At 33.8% G+C, this 22,238-nt stretch overlaps 1 long non-coding RNA gene across 1 annotated transcript; it reads right to left on the reverse strand.

The window, feature by feature from the left end:
* Positions 1–2,664: 2,664 nt before the first annotated feature.
* Positions 2,665–4,217, reverse strand: LOC126753504 (uncharacterized). Its single transcript, XR_007666162.1, has 2 exons — positions 3,516–4,217; positions 2,665–2,993 (listed from the first exon to the last, which is right to left on the reverse strand). It is a non-coding gene; the product is annotated as an uncharacterized LOC126753504 (long non-coding RNA).
* Positions 4,218–22,238: the final 18,021 nt, after the last annotated feature.

The raw sequence follows: 22,238 nt of genomic DNA on the forward strand, positions 1-22,238 counted from the left end.
AAAATGTCTGCATTCATTTGACCAACGTCTTTATTCTTAGCGGCCTGTATAGCTCTTTCAGCCAACCAATTATGATTGCAATAATTCTCTGCAATATTTGGAAAAACACTTGACACCAATTCTTCTTTTGTCGGTGCAATATTACAAAAGTTATCTGGTAAAGTGATTAAGCCAGTTTCACGATCAACAGCAAGTTGACCAATACCTATCGCCAACAGTTGCCTTGAAAATGTGTCGGCCGATGGATCGTTTTGAATTTGTACTCGCTCATTTGTAGTTAAATTGAGTATTTGTACATGGCTCCATAAATAAGATGACCTTAAACATGCTTTTAATTCATCTGCTGGTGTTGAATGGGGAATCACAGGCAATGTCTGACGAAAATCACCAGCCAACAGAATCAAAACGCCACCAAATATCTGTTGATCATTACTACTAATCGATTTGCAATATTCTACATTGATATGAGCTTTGAATGCTTTTGATAGTATTGGCGAATAGGGGACCACCCACCTATTATCAACTGTAATATCTTGACTCGTAGATTGATTTGCCATTATCATCTGTTGAGCGTCGGCGATACAATGGGTAACCATCATTTCCATTAATTGTCTCGGAAATCAAATCTCTGGGATACCGCTTCGTGCATTTCCCATCTTTCATACATGGCGAATTAATATTTAGAACACCACATGGTCCATGAATCATACTTTTTGTAACAACATCAAATAAACCTGGATCGATTTCCTGATCAGGAATTTCTGCTGAGATGATGTCATCCATTTGATCGCTTGTTATTTTGTTGACTCACCATACCATAATATGGGCATGTGGTAATCCTCTCTTTTGCCATTCCACCGAATACTTCGCCGAAAACCTGATGTTTAATAATAGAATCCATCAATGACTTCAGCTTCTGTCTAAATACCCGTGCAGTTATGTCGTGACGGTCTGTAGAAGATTGCCCTTCTTAGAAATATTGCTTCACTTCGTCCCATTGTGGATTACATGTAAATGTAATAAACAAATCTGGTCGACCATAGAAACGAACATAGCAAATGGCATCTTGTGCATATTCATGCATGTGCCTTGGACTGCCTGTGCTTGCTGGTAAAATAACAACTTGTCCAACATTGTCAACATTTGCATCATTATGTAGATGTACTTATGTATATACTCTTCTGATCGCAACTTCCGTTGATTGAATCGAATAAAGTTCAAACGCTCTGTTTCTATCTTTGCATACATGTCTACGACATATTGATGAAAGAGTCCCCGACATTTCAAAATATGATTTTCCTGATTTTCATACTAATTCTTGTTAAACAAAATTGGAAGAGTATTTAAACACAACAAACACTCACGTGGGTTTGCGGGATCTAACATTTTTAAAATAATAGAGTATCCATCTTCACCCCGGCAAAACAAAATTGGGTACTGTAGGGCATCGTAAGAGCGATGTGTTTCACATAAACGTTGTAATTGAATATTTCTTCTACGCAATACAATGTCACGTGATTGAAACTCATCGCCGACAATCACCACAGCAACTTCATTATTTATAGGTGCATTAAATCTTCGTTCGTGTTCTCCGATTGGCCTTCTATCAGCACGAATCACGATTTTATCATCATCAGACGGCATCTGATCAAGTACTGTCCGAAAAGTATTCATCAAATCATTATGTTCATGAAGCTCTTGCTCTTCGTGGCATTTTTAGAAGAACCTAAACTAAAGATAATAAAGAACTTCAGAAATAAATTGATAAAATCCAGCAAATTCTGGACTCGAAAAGCACCAAAAAGTCACGAAAAGACACGAAAATTGTTAAAAAATATGCTGAAAATGTGTCAAAATTCAATTAAAAATTGGCCAAAAAATCGAAATAATTTTTGTCTTACCGTTCGGAAGCGAAAATGAAAAGTTCGAGATCGTCTGCACTCGAAAAGCACCAAAAAGTGACGAAAAGACACGAAAATCTGCTGAAAATGTGACAAAATTCAATTAAAAATTGGCCAAAAAGTCCAAGTAATTTTTAGCTCACTAATCGTACATTAAACAAAAAAATTCACTCAATTTTTTAATTTTTTTCACGAAATATCAAATTTGAGATTATGTCACAAAATCATATGATGCACTTGTAACATTCAGAACACTTGTTTAGCAAAACAATCGATTTTTATCTCATTAATCATTGTTTTTTTTTAAATTTTTTTTTTAACAAAATATTCAAACTAAAACGATGATTAGAACGAAAATTAATTTATTTTTATCAAAATACTCACCAAAAAATGCAAAGAAATTAATATTTTCAAAAATCGATTATGATAAGATCAATCACCAATGACGTCCAAAGAGAAAAGATAACAAATTGCTATTTGCATCACTCCGTGCAATGCTCTCCAAAACCAAAATGTATGCTGTATGCGGTACAAAACATGCCTGCAACAAAAACACACTCACTTCACATACGCACCGCACACACATGCGTTATCGGATTTCAACCAAACTTCATATAAACCATATATGGACCACTGCCTACGTAATGTATAAGTTTGGTTGAAATCGCACTACGCGTTTATGATTAGTTCGGTGACGTACATATACGGACTTATTTTTACATATAAGTATAGATTAGAAATAATTTATATAAATAGATATATATGCATCTACATACTTATGTAAGTTAAGTTCTTCTTTATTGAATTTCCAAAAGAAACTGATACATAGAATCTTAAAAATACCCTAAGCTAGCTGTGGTTCAACGGCAGCGGCGTCGGCAGAGTTTAACGGATGTTGAATGGTCAGCAGAATTGAAGTTGATTATTGTTGTTGATATTATTATTTATTGATCAGCAATAATGTCGATCCCTTTTGGGAGTTGCAGCGGATGTTTGTTTATGTTATTCAACTTTAACAACAACATTGTTGCAATGATTGTTGTTATGTTGAAATAAATATGTATTTGTTGTGTCAACTTTTAAGTTATTGAACTTTAAGCTTAGTACGCAGCTCTCAAGAAACGTAAAAACTTCATATAAAAAAACGCTTAAGAAACGGTCAAGATACTTTCCTGCGACAAACTTACTTGTGCTAGTACGCAGCTCTCAAGAAATCTAGTACCATTTTTTGATACATTTTTTCAGTAAAATGTGAATATGGCAAACCTTGTTTTGCGAAGAAAGATCAAATCAACAATTGCTTCTTGAAGGAAATTCGAAGTAATCGTCAAATTCATCCTAAATTAGTTGAAATCATTATTATGAAGTATATTCCATTTTGAAATGTTGTATAAAACCTACCAATCATCAACAACATTTCTTAAATCTCAATGAAAATATTTATGTTACAATACACATACACACATACATATTACGCACAAAGTTTGTTTTCTTTGTTTATTCTCTCTTGCTCTTCTAATGTAGATCATTCACAATGCGTAACCAGCTGCCAAAATTACTTGAGAAATAATGTATTTTTTTTCTTGAGCAATTACTTGAGAGCTGCGTACCAACCTTTAACAATTACATTGTAGCAATGAATATTGTTGAAATAAATATTTGTTGTATTAACTCTCCCTCCTCAAATTCCTACTTGTCCTCAAGTAGCTTTAAAAGTATGGTATGTTATTAAATTGTGGTTGGACTGATCTAGGAAAATTGTTCGTTTCACTCATGATTTCTGTCGGAACTTTTCCAATTTGTAGGATTAGGTTTTCCTTTGGCTTTATACAAAATTTTTGTATTACAACTATTGCTATAATAATGGCCGATAGAAAAATTATAGCTATTCGGTTCGAGGAGGAATCTGTATTTATTTGGTCTAATTGTTTCCTATTTTTTATGTTGAATGCGTGTAGGGATTCCAATGATAATATTTGAAGACGCTCCAATTCTATTGGGGTCATTTGGATGAGTGGTGCTCCGGGTTTCAAAATAGTTTTCTCCTTGTTGCTGAATTCTTTATTATTTACGGTTATGTTCTCATTCCAATAGTGTACGAGATAGTATGTTCCTTTCAGATGATGGGTTATATTATTCTGTATTAGACTGGCGTTAAAGTTGTTAAGTAGGATTAAGCTGTTGTCAATCTCTTCGATTTCCGGGATATGGTCTGCATTACTGAAATCACACAGCGATTCTTTGCCCTCAACTAATTTAGAAATACATTTGGATTCTCTTAAGTTAATGGTTGTATCTTTTTTACAAATTTTTATATTGTTGGATATTTTTCAGTTTTTTGGTTCTTTTAACATAGAATTTTCGGACAAAAATATTTCATCTGTTTCTAAGTGAACTATTAGTTTATTTCTTACAACTGGTTTTATTAATAGATTTTGATAATTGGTTTTTGTAATGAATGCAGACATTTTAACCCATGTTCCTGACGAGGTTGTAACATATCAATCAGTTGACACGGTTACGAATCAAGACGACACTGTTCATTATCCGACAGAATTTTTGAATTTATTGGATTTACCCGGATTTCCACCTCATCGTTTACAATTGAAAGTGAGTGCTCCCATTATTATGCTTCGAAATATAAATCAACCACGATTATGCAATGGGACAAGATTAGCGGTTAAAAAGGTCATGAACAATTTGATCGAAGCAACAATTTTAAAGGGAAAGTTTAAAGGTGAAGGTGTATTGATTCCACGAATTCCAATGATTCCATCAGATTTACCTTTTGAATTCAAAAGACTACAGTTTCCAATACGTCTTGCATTTGCTATTACAATAAATAAAGCGCAAGGGCAATCGTTGGAATTGTGTGGAATTGATTTAGAATATCCTTGCTTTTCACACGGAGAGTGATGACGAAACATATGTACATATTCGTGCTCACGTGTTGGCAAGCCTTTATCTACACAGCAACTCATGGCAAAACCAAAAATGTTGTCTACGAAAGAGCTCTAAGATAGTTTAAGTGATACAAAGTCTAAGATTGTAAGAAACTAGAATTAAAAGTTGAATAATAGGGAACAAAACCAACTTTATTAAAAACAAGTGTGTTTCTTTTCTTATTTTGTTTTGCCGTGCGAAGCAGGCACCGGGTCCGCTACTATACTATATATGTATGTAGATGCATATTATATTTATTATTATGAATATATTGTTATATTAATCTGTAATATATTATACATATATAGAATTTATTTGTATTTTATTTATAATTAATGATATATAATAAATTTATCCAATTTTTTAGTTAATTTTTTGTTAAAACATATTCACGTGCTTAATGTAGTTAATAATAAAAAAATATAATTTACTCTGATGACTTGATTGTGTGTCGTCGTCTAATTTTGCTTTCTTTGTAGGCTCTATACTTTCAATTTCTAAATTATCACTGTCAGCCATTGTTTTTTTTGTTTGTTTTCAATTATTAGAATATTATTTATGTAAATATAACGAATAACATATATATATATAACATATATGTTTAGTACATATATGTACTTATGTATACACTATTCGTATTCGGAGAGGGAATGCGCACAGTCGCCATGGATAACAGAGATAAAGAGATCCCCAACTCTCCTGTCACTGGAAATGTGAGAGCCGCTCACCTACCGAACTTTGACAGTTGACTGGATTGGGTAGGTTTTGACGTTTTGCAATTGGAATGACTGGAACGGCCAGATTGAAATTATACCAAAAATATATGTATGTGAACGGAGGAATTTGTTGCCGCCGTTCAAGATAGCTAATAAAAATTTAAAACAATGAAAATCAAAGAAAATGCGAAATTTAAATATATTTCATGAAACAATTTGTAATTTGATGCATAATAGAATTAATTTTTTTATTACAAATGATTAAAAACATTTATTAATTGAGACTAACAGGCTTAATTCACCTTATTAAGTATTGAAAGATCGAAAGTCAGTTGTTTTATTATACCATAAAATCATAAAAAAGGAATTAAGTAGTTTCGCCATATATTAAAAGTCCAATATACATATAATAATTTGCAATCGTAATAAATGTTGGGTATTTTAATTTAAAATGCCCAAAAATTCTTATTTTGTTCGATCTGGCCATAATGGAAAATGTTATAAAAAATGCTTATATGCTTAATGATAATATGATAGGAGACTTTAGCATTGGCTCTCTTTTTCTCTCAAATGCGTTCCCTGATTATTTGACAGCGATAGAGATCAGAGAATTTCTATCAGCTGATTTCAGAAAAGGCGGGATGCCAGAAATAAACCGCTATAATTAACTGAAAAATCAGTGTGAAACGAAATTTCATAGAAGTGGGTGCATATTTGGTAAGGAAAATTTTTGTGTATTATGTGTTTTAATGATTTTGCAATTTAATATTTATATACATATATACTTATGTATGTATTTTCAAAGTTATTAATTTAGTATTTTTGTATAATTTAGTGAAAATGTCAAAAGTGGGGAAGTGTGTGGTTGGATGCGAAAGCGGAGAGCATATTTTCAACTTTCCTTGTAAGGAAAAGGAAAGTTAAAAACTACGAGTATTTGTATATAGTATTTTTTAAATTTAAACTTTGTGCATGATATTTTATCGAGTTAATATAATAGTTCTTAAATATACATACATATGTAATTTACTAATCTAAGTACATATAGTAATAATATATTTGTAATTAAATTCTACTACGTACTTGTATGTTAAATAAAAATAAATATTTTATTGTATCACATTATTGATTGTAGTACTTAGTGTAGAAAAAATTTCAAAAATTACAGTATTTTGGTAGGAAAATTATAAATATATTATAGAATAGTATATATATTACGTGTAGTATTTAAAAATAAATAATAGTTTAATAAGTAGAAAAGTATAATAGTATTTGCTTCATTTAAAATAAATATAAATAAGATTTTGGTTGTAAGGTGTAGGGTTTCTTTATTTGTATTTTTATTCGATATTTAATTTGGCTGAATCGGTTGGGTGTAGGAGACACCAAAATTAAACATCTGTTTGCCTGTGATCGGCACTTTTCCGTAACTATGAGGTTGAAAAAAAAGCTAAGGCTTGATGCTGTTCCGGACACGCATTTGCCAAATGCACCGGAACCTAATTTTAAATATGAAAATGTTTTTAGTCCCAATTCAATAATTGAAATGGGAACGAAAGATTTTTAATTTCTAAAAAATGATACCGAATCAGGATTGCTTGACAACGGTAATAATTTGATGCTATTAGCATCCGTGGCAAAAGAAGCCTAGGAGGAAGTAGGGTTTTTAGGGATAGCTAATTCCAGGGAAATAGGCAGTCAAACAAATTTAAGTTTAGTATCAGGAGCTCTTAGGGAACAAAAATTGGTGGAGGAAAATTTATGCTTGAAAAATAAATTAGAAGAAAATGAAAGGGAAATTAATTACTTAAAATATCAGTTAGAAGATTTAGCAAAGATATACTTATAGAAGAATAAAGAAGGAATTAAAGGAGAAAGAAACCTTCCGTTTTGATTTAATAGGCCACTTTAATAGTAATTTTCCTCCACAGATAAGCGCCATAGTGCGCAATAGCATAAAAAATTTCAACCGAAATCCCAATGGTCGTAGATACGACAGCTATTTTAAAACACTGGCTTTAGGCGTATACTTCTTATCACCTTTAGCTTACAGACACCTTAGGCAAATCCTTAGGTTTCCGGATGAGAGAACTCTGGACGAGTTTGTTTCGGAATGGCCCTGCGATCCAGGATGTAATAGCAGTAGTATTAGATGTTTAGAGTTAAGAAGTCGGGGATTTAGTCAGGAACAAAAATTCGTATCTATTTTGTGTGACGAAATGGCACTTAAGAGTCATATGCAATATTTACCTAAATTTGATAAAATTGTAGGAGTTGAGGATTACGGCCTTGAAAATCGCACTTGTAGGATAGGTAATAGTGCGATGACGCTGATGGTCCAAGGTATTGGTGGAACACCTTGGTCTCACCTTAGGGGGTAATTTATTTTCCATGGTTCCTGTAAAGGTGATGTAGCCAAAATATATTTTTGAGGCCATTACCCAGCTACAAAACATATACATATAGGCCTTAATCCATGCCATTTTGTTTGTGATCAGGGTTCTAACTTTCTCAATTTAGCTACGGTCTTAGGGGTTTGCGAAGAGCGCCCATCCTTCAATGTAAATGGCAAAGAGGTATTTTTTTTTTAATGATTGTCCCCACCTTTTAAAAAATACCAGAAATTGTCTCGAAAACTGTAAAAATAAAGTATGTTTTAAATCGCGTCCGATAAGTTGATCCGATATAGTGCACTTTTATAATAAAGATTCGCAAAATCACATTCGCTGTGCACCGAAAGTGTCTGATGCTCATATTGCGCCAAATAATTTTCAAAAAATGAGTGTCAAACTTGCTAGTCAAGTATTCAGTGACACAGTCGCTACCGGAATGTTATCGATTTATAGTTCCGGTCATTTGACTTGTCCCTCAAATAGTTATTGTAATACGGCGGAATATAAGTATTTTATTTATTAATAAATTATTTGATAGAACTATTTAATAGTAGTTATTTTGAAGCTATTTTGCCCAACAAAAAAGTTTTTTCGGCAACACCCGAACAGTTGCAATTTTTAGACGAGGCTCTTAAACTTTTAAAGACGATTAGGGTTAACGATGACACCGGGGCTGACATCACTTCATCTTTCAACTACCTTAAGGGTTGGATTCTTAATAGTTTAAAACGAATGTGGCGATTTTTGTCACGCTCAGGTTTTCAACATGTACAGAAGAGACGATTATGTCAGGACAACCCTGAAAATTATTTTGGACAAATCAGAAGGGGCGGTGGTAGATGTGAAAGTAACACCTTACATGTTCTGCAATTTGCTTAAAAAATCATGGGGGTTGCGTTACGCCAACTTGGTAACCAACGGAAACTGCGAATCGACAGCTCCCAACGAAAGCCTTTCTGCCAACATTTCGAATGAAATAATAGAAAGTGTGTGTAATGACCGTTTAATGCAGAACTTATCGTGGCAAGAGTTCCAAAGACTTCCACGACCTGAACATTCGTTTAATAGGCTAGGATTAGACAGCAACTTCGAGGTAGATGATGTTGAGGTAGATTTTTTTAGAGACAATGCATTTGCATATTTTAGTGGCTATTTTTATTTAAAAATATTTAGAACGCACACTTGCTCTCAACCCTTACCTTATTTAGGAGATGAGTTTTCAGTCGAATATCTCTTTACGCAAGAAAGGAAATTGACAGGTGCAATTTAATTAAGCCGCCTCAAGGATTTTTAGATTACTTAAAAGAAATTGAAATAATTTTTAATAACACTTGTCACAGCATACATAACATAACATACATCAGTAATCATCGACCAATTGTCACAGTAATACCGTCAGAGGCAACTTCGAATGTAACTGTTACGGAAGTCCCTGATGAAAATAATTGAGTTGACGTGATTTTAAACAAATATTTGGATAAAATTTTGTATATAAAGAAAATAAATGTTTATTGAATAAACTATCTGTCATCATTTTCTGGAAAAAATCATAATATTGTATTCTTTCATTGTGTACCATATTTAGTTCCTGTCATAACCTGTACTTTTTAACCTATTACTCACATCTGTCAGCTGTCAACTGACAGCACACGCTTTTTTTAATACATTTTCAGAGGCAACATAGATCATTAAAGTTTAGTAAAACAATAGAAACCTTAATTCTTTGAATATTTTGGCAGAGAACGTTCAATATAGAGAAGGTTCAATTGCGGACCAGCGTGTGAACTGTCAGGAGCTAACAAAATCCTATTAGTGGATTTCACCACTTTTGGCTCAGCAGGGGAAACGTGAACAGAAATGAGTGAACAGAGCAGAGAATTCAATGAAAATTATGCTCTGAGGCTTGCTTTGATACTACAGCCGCATGTTATTCTCTTTGCATATGCGTTTATATGGAATAATATTTATTGATATGAATTTCGTTTTGAGTATTTCTTATGTTTCAAAATACTTTCATCATTTAACACCTACATATGTATGTATGTATGTATGTACATATTTTAGGATGCCAAAGTCTTTTCACTTTTATTTCTCAAACTGTACTGTCCTAGGAGCTTTTTCATCGAAGACGGTTACACATACTCATTCTTACATATATACATTCATTTTCTCTGCTTACATGCTATGTATTTACTCACATATCTTTGAAATGGACACATGAACTTGTGAAACATGAATATATGTATGTGTCAACAAAATGACAACCAAGAATGTTTTTAAATGAATACAAATCAACTTTAAAAGAGAATCAACAATGACTGAAAACGAATCTTAAGGTAACGGGACATATCTACATTAACCCTTCAATGGTTTACTCTTTTATATTTAAATTAACCCGTCAATGGTTTACTCCTTTATATATAAGTATAATTAGAATAATACACACAGTACTTATTACTACAATTCGGCCGTCCTGACCATGAGATCTCCTGATCTCAAGCGCATTTATGGCTTAGTGTATAAGCCAAACCAAGGTAGTATATAACAGCCCAAACTCCCTTATAAGGAATTCAGGACTGTTGAAAACCTTCAACCTCCTCCTATACATATCTGTCGTTACGTAAAATTTTTGAAATTTTATACGGCCCCTTAAATTCTGGCAATAACTTTCTAGACACTCCCGCCGTTGAGTCAAAATTTTTTATCATAACGTAATCACCTGGATTGTACTTGTACGCTGTCCGTCGTTTTTTATTTACATAGTCCTCGTTGTAGGACTGTAACCGCTTTTCATTTTCTTTGGAGTGGTGAACACATAGAGCGCGACAGACTGCAGCAGCACGACAGTGAACTGAAAATGTCGTTGTTCATCTTACTGCATGTACATTTTGAGAAGCAACAACAACACAATGGCCGGCATGTACACAAAACAACGCAGTTGTCCATTTTGTATGTACACAATTTCGTTGTGGCCATATTAACTCCTTTCACTTCAATGAAATTTTAATATTTTGTTCAAAATGAAATTTTTTATGCAAAAAATAAGTAAATAGGTAAATATTTTTGCTTTAAATTATCAATTGTTATTACAAATGATATAATAGAGCTATAATATAGCTATTTTATGCTTTTATTTGTAAAATAACGTCAAGTTTGTTAGAGCTGTGAATAATTTTACATTTTACATATTAGTGGCATCACCACTCTACCTCCTCTTTCTATCTTCCATTCTACTGTCAAGTCTACTGTCGTCCTACTGTCGTTGGCAAAAATAGGAGGATATTGAAGTTAGCGAGAACGACAACTGTCGGCCTGCAGCCGTGTAGTCGTGCAGCTGTCAAAATAACACTGCCCATAAGAACGTGTGTATTTTAATATTTGACAGATGTAGTTTGCAGTCTGTCGCGCTCTATGTGTTCACCACTTGGCTTGTGATCGTATTTCCTTGTGACTTTGTTGTATTTGATTTTCTTTATCATTTACTAAATTTTCTCCTAGCAGATCTACACCCTTTCCTCATTGCTTACTACCAAACAGCATTACGCTACGCATTCAACAGTTTCAATCACATTATCCCAATAAATGCCTTTTTCTGTGTCACACAACTTGGCTATCATCGGACCTAGGCTACGGTTCTCTCTTTCTACCTGTCCATTAGCCTGTGGAGAACCAGTAGCTATCTTTATATGTTGAACGTTTTCCTCTTCTAAAAAGTTTGTAAACTCGTTTGACGTGAAACAAATACCCCTGTCAGAAATTACTACTTTTGGTCTACTATACGCTCGAAAGTAATCTTTGAGTGAAGTAATCACTTCCTTTGCATTAGTTGTTTTCGTAGTATGTACATAAGCGAGTAAATTTTGTACAGGCGTCTATTACTACAAAAATGTTCTTCTTTAGCCTCGAACTTTCTACAGGACCGTAATGATCTACATGTATAATTTCAAACGAATTCTCATTTTTGAGAATATTATGCAAGAAACCCTCTTCTTTCCCATGTTTCGACGAAAAAACTATACATTTTAAGCAATTTTGTATGTGGTTAGCTGCTTTTTCTCTCTCATCTTAGCAAACCAATAATGTTTTGAAATAAGATCCACTGTTTTATGATCACATATGTGACCCATTTCATCGTGATACTTAAATAGTACATGCCTTTCCATTGCTTCAGGAACACAAAAAAGGATCCTTCCATTATTTACTTTTCGATATACATATAACCCCTTTCCTCATCTCGTGTAAATTATGTTCACATTTTTGCAAAATGCCTCGCAGTTCCTTTAATTTCTCATCTTTTGCCTGACATATGATTAAATTTTCTTCAAAAGTGTTGGACTGCACCAGTAAAATATCATTACTGCGACTTAAAGCGTCAACATGTTGCATGCGTGTACCTGATCTGTGCTCTAAACTGTAATAAAAATTTTGAAGCTCTAGTGCCCACCTCGCAATTCTAGGGTTCAATTCTTTTTTATCTAGTGTCATAGTTAATGAATTACAATCAGTAATTATTTTTAGTTTTAACCCATGAAGGTAAACCCTAAATCGTTTGAGTGCATAGATTATGGATAACGTTTCTAGTTCAAAGCTATGATATTTCGCTTCCGTCTCACTTGTTCTTTTAGCAAAATAAAATATGGGATGCATTTTCCCGTCTACTTTCTTTTGCATCAGAATTGAACCAAACCCTACTGCACTTGCATCACAATGTAGTTCTGTTTCATCCAAGGGATCATAAATCGCTAATATCGGTGCTTCCAATAACTTTTGTTTGAGCTCTTCAAAACTTTCTAGCTCTTTAGCTCCAAACTGAAATTTGTTGTCCTTACGAGTTAAATCATACAACGGCTTAGCAATAATCGAAAAATTCTTTACAAATCGTCTGAAATAGGAACACAAACCCAAAAAACTTTGTACAGAATGAACTTTAGTTGTAGTGAAATGGTGTACCTTAAATATTTTACTTCTTGCAGCAAAAATTCACACTTATCAATTCGTAACTCCAACTTGTTCTCGACCAATCTTTTGAAAACTTCTATTAATATTCCTAAATGTTCTTCCGCAGTTTCTGTAGCTATCATTATGTCATCTGAATATATTATCACTTCATTTTCTTTCACCATATCTAGAAAAATCTTATTTACAAAACGTTGAAATGTAGATGGTGCATTTTTTAACCCAAATGGCATTCGCAAAAATTCGAATTGCCCTAAAGGTGTTATGAACGAAGTATATTTAATTGAATTTTCTTCCATAAATACATGGAAAAATCCATTATTTAGATCGAGTTTTGTGAACAACTTTTTATTTGCTACTCTATCTAACAGGTCATCTATCAAGAGAATATGGTAATTGTCCTTTGCTGTGACCTTATTAAGTGACCGATAGTCAACAGACATTCTAATGTCGCCTGTTTTTCTGACTCACTCGGCCTAATTATTTTCTTTTCCAAAAACTCATCCAACAATTTTTGTAATTCAAACGTCTTGGAGGACAGTTGAAAGGTTTTACATTATCAACGACCAACTTCATCTCACTTTTAATTTTAGGTTCAGCCGCGCGCTTTGGTTTTATATAATATTTACTTAAAGTTTCATAACATTTTTCGATATCGTTATAGTTTATATTCGAGCCAATTTTGACATTTAATTCTTCATTAACAACGTTAGCCATCAATAAAAGTTGTTTCTCAAAATTTTCTTTGCAATTTTTAGTCACTTGACTTGAATCTTTAATTACCATTTTACAGTTTTCTTTCACATTGCCTTTGTCGTTTACATACATATATATTCTTTAAGTATATATCTTCGTTATCGTGACTATCTTTTTTACATTTATACTTTTGTTCGGTTTTAATGTCGTGCCGACTTTTCGTCATACCTACATCACAACAATTTTTTTTTTTGCAGCTCTGAATAAATTCAAATTACAAATTCTCAAAAAATCTCTTCCCAATACAGCCTCATAATACATAGTGCAATCATCAACTACTACAAAATTTAATTCAAATAATTCTTTATTTAATCTAATACAACACAAAAACTTTCCATAAGTTACAATTCTCGTATTGTTTAAACCAAAATAATAAGTATTCACATTTGATAAAAACTCCAATTTCAAATTTTCTGCAACGCAAGATTTTTTTTATGAAGCTGATTGGGCTACCCGAGTCGATCAGACATTCTAGTGAAAATGAAATATTTGTATAATCTTTTATAACAAAATGAAATAATCTTACATATTTATTAACTGCGTGGACAGTTTTCTTCTCTGGACATGTTGCTATTTGATGATTTCGACTGCCACACTCATAACACGTAGCCATTTCTCGCTTTGGTTTACGGCATTCTGCTGCTACTTAGGTGTCCGCGACTGCTGCAGTTGTAACATCTTCTTTCTTGAATCTGCGACTGAGCCGGCGCAATCGGTTTTGGCCCAGTTTCAATTTTGGAAAATGCTTGGAGTAATTGTGCCTTTGTTGTGTAGCACTGCATATACAGTGGCAAGCAAAAGTGAGTGCTTGTTTGAAAATTCTATGTTTCTATATCTGTAACTTCCTCAATATTAAATCAAATTCAACCAAATTTTCAGCATTAATTATATATTATGTATTTAAAAAAATGACATTTGTAAAAAAGTTAAACTAAAACAAAAAAATTGACTTACGGTCAAAAACTTAAAATATGAGCAATGCACTCAGTTTTGCACATTATGAAATCTTCGAATAAATTGAGCATATACTCAATAATTCTCCATAAGTAGTCTAATTAACCGTTACCTTTTGACATATTGAGTGCTTATAAGTAAATATAACAGTTCTGCTTAGCAGTTTAGTGGGCTTTGTTTATTTGTGAAGACAAATTTATTAAAAATGCGCAAAATTTCAGAATCAATTGAAGATAGTGTAGTGGTAATGCTAAAAAACAATTTATCTTCACGCACTATTGCAAAAAACTTAAAAATAAGTCAAAGAACTGTAATGGCTGTAAAAAAAGAAGATTAGTTGTTGTTGAATCCAATTTCGGTGGCCGCCCAAAACTGCTTACAGATGCGGATGCTCGTGCAATGGCACAAAATTTAAAAAAAGATAAGCGGGTAACACCCAAAAAAGCGGCTGAAATGCTGGACAAGAACGTTAGTGCCTCTACTGCTCAGAGAGCATTACACAGGATTGGTTTCAAATCCGCAATAAAAACAAAGAAACCAGCAGTGTCTGATAAAAATATAAAAGCGCGTTTGGCATTCTGCAGAAAGTATCAGGCTTGGACAGAGGATGACTGGAAAAGGGTTATCTGGTCTGATGAAAGTAAAATTAATAGATTTCAGTCCGACGGCAAACAATATTATTGGCGCAGACCACATGAACGCATTCAAAAACACCACGTCAAGCAAACCGTGAAACATGGTGGTGGAAGCTTAATGATATGGGGGTGTTTCACGTGGTGGCATATGGGATCACTCGTAAAAATTGAAGGCATCATGAAGAAAGAAGACTATCTTCAAATATTACAAACAAATCTGCCGGATTTTTTGGACGAGTGCACATATCCAGAGGAAGAAATGGTTTTTCAGCAGGATGGGGACCCGAAACACACGGCCAAGATAGTGAAAAAATGGTTGGACGAACAGAAATTCCAGAAGCTAATGTGGCCTGCGCAAAGCCCAGATTTAAACCCAATCGAAAATTTGTCGTCCTTGGTAAAAAGACGATTGGGTTTACACGAAAGGGCCCCAAAAAATATGGCAGAACTTATGGAACGCGTTCGGGACGAATGGACAAACATTCCTCGGGAAACCATACAACATCTGGTTGAAAGTATGCCCAGAAGCATCGCAAGTGTGAAAAAAACAAAGGCCTTTGGACAAAATATTAAATTTCTTGTGTATATGCTCAATTTATTCGAAGATTTCATAATGTGCAAAACTGAGGGCATTGCTCATATTTTAAGTTTTTGACCGTAAGTCAATTTTTTTTGTTTTAGTTTAACTTTTTTACAAATGTCATTTTTTTAAGTACATAATAAATAATTAATGTTGAAAATTTGGTTGAATTTGATTTAATATTGAGGAAGTTACAGATATTGAAACATAGATATTTTAAACATGCACTCACTTTTGCTTGTCACTGTACGCTTGGTTGCGTAGCCGATAATCAGGTATGCCGTCGATTATGTATTCGACCAACTCCTCTTCTCCCAGCTGTAGTTGGTTTGCCAATACCACCTTATCGTTGAAATATTCAATAAACTGCTCGCCCGACTTCCACTTCCTGGTCTCAAATTTTCGCCGCAGCACCACTCTGTTTTCACCTGAGCCAAACACTTGGTTCATTTGACCGATGAGCTCATCTATTTGTTGAGTTGCGAAATCGGGGTTGCCATATAACCATTGTTGTGCTTTGCATTTCAGTTTGTTAAGAAATATGTATAATGCGCGACTCGCCTTCATTTAAAGTGTAGGCACTGGCGACGCTTTTGAACTGTGCCGCCCACAAATTGAAATTAACGCCACCTTCGTACTCGGGTATCAGATTTTTTATCAGGTCAAGTGAAATTGTTGCTTGATTCAATTGCGGGTGGCTCAATGTTTCACCACCAAGCATCATTCGCTGTAGCATTGCATTCTCCCGCTCCAGCAAATCTTTTTCACGTTTTAATAAATTTGTCTCTCGCTTCAGTAATTCAACCTCTGTCGGACCTGCGTCTGTTACGATTTGTTGCTCTTCGACTTGTTGTATGGTGCTACCATTTTCCATCTGCGCAGCAGCAACGTCGTCCGTATCTGGTACAGTCTGTTGATCTTCAAATATTGGGGGCAAAATTTCGTCAACTTCTGCACCACTTGGACACTCGCCACGTTCACTTGCAGGAACCTCTGTCAACCGCAACACTAAAGTAGTACTTTTATTACCATTCGATGGTAATTCAAGACGTCGGAGCCAAGCACGCAATTGTGCAACTGTAGGGTCTGCCACATTATCCATCTTAAAATTTTTTATTTTTATTTTTTTTTTGTGTTTAAATGTTTAAATTGTACACGCACTTTTTGTTTTCATAAATTGTGTCTAAAAATTGTTCGCTTCTTTGTGTTTGTTCAAAATAGTACATAAATTGTTAATATTTTTTGGAACGAAGTTCCCACGGCAGGCTTGGAGAAGATAGGGATCTTGCTGCGGGACCTAAATGAAAAAAGTGATAGCAAAACCGTAAAAAAAACCCCGTAAGAAATAACCCGTAAGAAAAAGACTGTAAGATCGCTAGTTATAGCCTACCTTTAGGTTTTGCAAAATAATTAGGCATGAAAATCTGTATCATTATTGTACATATATACAATTTAGTTTTGAGTGAAGTGCGGAACACATAGAGCGCGACAGACTGCAAACTACATCTGTCAAATATTAAAATACAGACGTTCTTATGTACACTGTTATTTTGACAGCTGCACGACTACACGACTGCAGGCCGACAGTTGTCGTTCCCGCTAACTTGAATATTTCCTATATACGACAGTAGAGTTTTCTTAATACTTATCTGTACTTAATTAAAAACTAATCAGCGGAATTTGAGAGAAAAATCAGGACAACCTACTTAAAATTAAGCACAATTTTTTTTGCAAATTGTATCGATTCTATGTTATACGAAGGAACTTCGTTCCTACCTGGTGTCCCACGACACCACATTTCTTTTTTTTTATTTTTTTATTTAAAGTTTTAAAGTTGGGCAAATCCCACTTATGAGATTTTAGGATGCCAAAGTCTTTTTACTTTTATTTCTCAAACTGTACGGTCCTAGTAGCTTTTTCACCGAGGACGGTTACATACATTTGTATACTCAAGTGGTGAACACATAGAGCGCTACAGACTGCAGCAGCACGACAGTGAACAGAAAACGTCGTTGTTCATCTTACTACATGTATATTTTGAGAAGCAGCAACAACACAATGGCCGGCATGTACACAAAACAACGCAGTTGTCCATTTTGTATGTACACTATTTCGTTGTGGCCATACTAATTTCTTTCACTTCAATGAAATTTTAATATTTTGTTCAAAATGAAATTTTTTATAAAATAAAAAATAAGCAAATAGGTAAATATTTTTCCTTTAAATTATCAATTGTTAATATAAATGATATAATAGAGCTATAATATAGCTATTTTATGCTTTTATTTGTAAAATAACGTCAAGTTTGTTAGAGCTGTGAATAATTTTACATTTTACTTATTAGTGGCATCACCACTCTACCTCCTCTTTCTATCTTCCATTCTACTGTCAACTCTACTGTCGTCCTACTGTCGTTGGCAAATATAGGAGGATATTGAAGTTAGCGATAACGACAACTGTCGGCCTGCAGTCGTGTAGTCCTGCAGCTGTCAACATAACACTGCCCATAAGAACGTGTGTATTTTACTTACTTTTTTCAGTAGTGAATTATTTTGCTACTGGGTTGTGAAACATGAATATATGTGTCAACACAATGACAACCAAGAATGTGTTTAAATGAATACAAATGAACTTTAAAAGAGAATCAACAATAACTGAAAACGAATCTTAAGTTAACGGGACATTTCTACGTTAACCCGTCAATGGTTTACTCCTTTATATACTATATGTACATACATAAGTATAATTAGAATAACTTAAAGTTAGGATGTATTATCATACACACAGTACTTATTACTACAATATTTTCGCATGTATCATTGATAGTCAATTTGAACATTTAATATTTTTATTTTTTTTACGTAATACACTAGCTTTCCTAATATTTTGCATTAAAATTGTTACTAATAGAGATTAAGTTTATGCATTTATATTTGCACGTGCAGATATGAATGTACATAAGTACATACATATGTATGTATATATGCATTCAGAAATTTTATCATTTATCAATACATTATCATCAGCGCGCTTTAATGTATATGAACATACAAACATATTTACATGTGTGTAACATTGTAATGCATACACAAACCTACCAACTTAGGTATGAATATGAGTACACATCTAAATATGTACAGTGAGTGTCAGCTTAATTGATGCAGTCACAAAACTAATCTTTGGATACTAATAACATTTGCATTAAAAAAGATATTCAAAAAAATTAAAAGGCAAAATAAAGAGCATTATTTCCTCTTAAAAGCAAACATTTTATTTATTTGGAATTTAAGTTTTAGTTTTCACAAACTTAAAAATAATGAAAAAATAATATTATTGGAATGAGCAGCTTATTTGATGCGGCAATGAAAGGTATAAAAAAAATTAAATTTTTCGACTTTTAGTATTTTGTTTGGTAACCATTTTGAGATATTACCGCTCTTAGACGACTTTGCATTGAATTTACGAGTTTTTTGGTTTCCTCCGGTGAAATTTTGGACCATTCTTCGAGTAGTGCTGTTTTTAAAGCTTCTTTGCTAGAGATGTTGTGTTTTCTGATATTTTTTTCTAGTAAAGCCCACAAATTCTCTATAACATTTAAGTCAGGAGATTGTGCTGGTGGTTGCATTAGGTGAGGGCAATTCCATATTAGCCACGTCTGAACAATTTCCGACTTATGTTTAGGATCGTTATCCTGATAAAAACTAAAGTTTCCACGCAGACCCAGTTTTTCTGCACTTTGCAGCAAGTTATCTTTTAAAATGCCAAGATACATGTTTTTGTCCATATTTCCGTCTATGAACACGAGGTTACCAACGCCCGTTGCTGCCATGCAGGCCCAAACCATAACACTTCCTCCACCGTGTTTCACCGTCGCCCGTAAATTCTTTACATCCAGTTGTTTGTTGGGTTTCCGCCACACCATTGACCTTCCGTCAGAGCCAAATACATTAAATTTGGACTCGTCTGAAAAGATGACGGTGTCCCAAAATGTTGAGTCCTTCAAAACATGATTTTTGGCGAATGTCAGACGAGTAACTCTGTTCTTCTGAAATGAATGGCATGATTTTTGGCGAATGTCAGACGAATCTTTCCCAAAGAAGTTTTTTACTTCTGGCTTTTTTGCCCAAGGATTTACTTAATGATCCATCTTTCATCACTTTGTGGTGATTCCGGCCCTAATTCTTCTCATTTAAAAACCGCTCTATTATGTGCTGAACTGTTGGAATATTTACTCTAGGCTAATTCCCGTTGCTCTAGTGCGCCGGCCCATGATTAAAAATTAATTTTTACTCGGGACGCTGCTTACACTTTCACACCAAAAACTGTAATAATTCTACAAACTAAGCTAATGCAACACACAGCAGCATGTATTGTTGGAAATTTTTAATATAACGGGAATAGCGGGAAAATATAACGGCTGCATCAAATAAGCTGCTCATTTTAAAAATAATATTTTCTCATTATTTTCAGGTTTGTAAAATCAATGCTGAAAATTCCAAATAAATGAAACATTTGTTTTTAAGAGGAAATAATGCTCTTTATTTCGGCTTTTAATTTTTTGGAATATCTTTTTTAATTCAAATGTTATTAGTATCTAAAAATTATTTTTGTGACTGCATCAATTAAGCTGACACTCACTGTATGTATGTCACCCGCAAAATCTACAAACGTTGTTCTGCAAAAACAGCACATCATACATACTTATATGCTTCAACATGTAAATATGTCGCTCATAAAAAATTCAAATATTGTTCTTCAATCGTCTCAAACATCATCATACATACTTACACATGTAGACATGTGCGCATGACATTCCCACACAAATAATATACATACACATCATACATATTTATATGTGTTCAATATACTTATGTGTTCACATGTAAATATATTACCCACAAAAACTACAAATATTGTTGTACAAAAACAACAATCGTCACAAATAGCAATATGGCAGCCAAATTGCCTACGTCAAAATTTATAGTAAATTACACAACAACAAAATATTCATTCATGTAAATTAAAAACTCCGTTTAGTTTTTGGGCAGCTACGGGCAACTGCCCGTGAGCAACTCCCTGTGGTCAACTACGGACAACTGCCCGTGGTCAACTGCCTGGTTTTCTTTATTACATTTTCTTAAATACAATATTTTGCTTAAGCCTAGATACAAATATTAATCTTACATTCTAGGAAGTATATTTACAATCCACTTGAGATAGGACATATGTAGGACATATGTTACAAGTGGGAAGATTCATCTTACAATCTATGAGTTACATTTTTGGACCACCTAAGGCGGACAGTATTAGCAAAGTACACATAATGTTACTTACGGATACTTAAGTGTCATGTTACATACACTCGCCAGAAAAATTATCCGTACACCTACATATGAAAACAATAAGCTGAGAAATTTGTGTTCAAGTAACTCATTATGTATGAAAATTATATACAAAAGTTTTATTTAGTATGTCTTTTACATTTTGTAAAGGTTTTTTTTTAGACATTCACATTAAAAGCAAATTCCCAGAACAAAAACAAAAAAACTCGCTTAAATTAAACGGAAAAAGTATCCGTACACATCATAACGGGGTATTCCCCTTGTTACATGGTGACAAATACATTCACATAAGCGCTTATATTATAGTGTATAATGATCTCGCTTTGAACAGTTCACTTTAAAGTTATTAGAATTTTTTCTTTGTGCAAAAATTCGCGATGGCCCCAAAAATTAAAGAAATTAGTGCTGCCGAAAGAGAAATTATTCTTAAACTCAGAAAAGAAGGCAAATCATTTAGGGAAATAGGTAAAATAATAGGAAGACCTCATTCTTCTGTGCAGTATGTCGTGCAAGCATTCAAAAAAACTAACTCGATTGTGTCCAACCACGTTCTGGTAGTCCAAGTATATTGACCGTTCGAGAAAAACGAACAATATTACAGTCAGTAAGAGCAAATCCTCGCCTTACTGCCTCGAAAATTTGTGAAAACATTAAAAATTCATTTGACAAGGATCTCCATGAAGATACTATACGAAAATTTTTGAAGAGAAATGGGTATCACGCACGTGTAGCACGCAGGAAGCCCTTTATTTCCGAAATGAACAGAAAGAAACGTTTGGATTTTGCCAAAAAACATATTAACCAGCCTCGAGAGTTTTGGGAACGTGTCTTATTCAGCGACGAAAGCAAGTTTTGTACTTTTGGGATTAAAGGAAAAAAGTTGGTGTGGCGCAAGAGTGGTACTGCACTTGATAAAGAAAATCTTTTACCCACCGTCAAACATGGCGGAGGAGGCGTGATGGTCTGGGGGTGTATGGCGGCAGGAGGAGCAGGCAAACTTGTTTTTATAGATTCAATAATGGATCAATTCGGCTATTTAAGCATTTTGAAAAGTAATTTGAA

Source organism: Bactrocera neohumeralis, chromosome 3, assembly GCF_024586455.1.
Source record: "Bactrocera neohumeralis isolate Rockhampton chromosome 3, APGP_CSIRO_Bneo_wtdbg2-racon-allhic-juicebox.fasta_v2, whole genome shotgun sequence".
In the NCBI taxonomy this organism is placed as follows: domain Eukaryota; kingdom Metazoa; phylum Arthropoda; class Insecta; order Diptera; family Tephritidae; genus Bactrocera; species Bactrocera neohumeralis.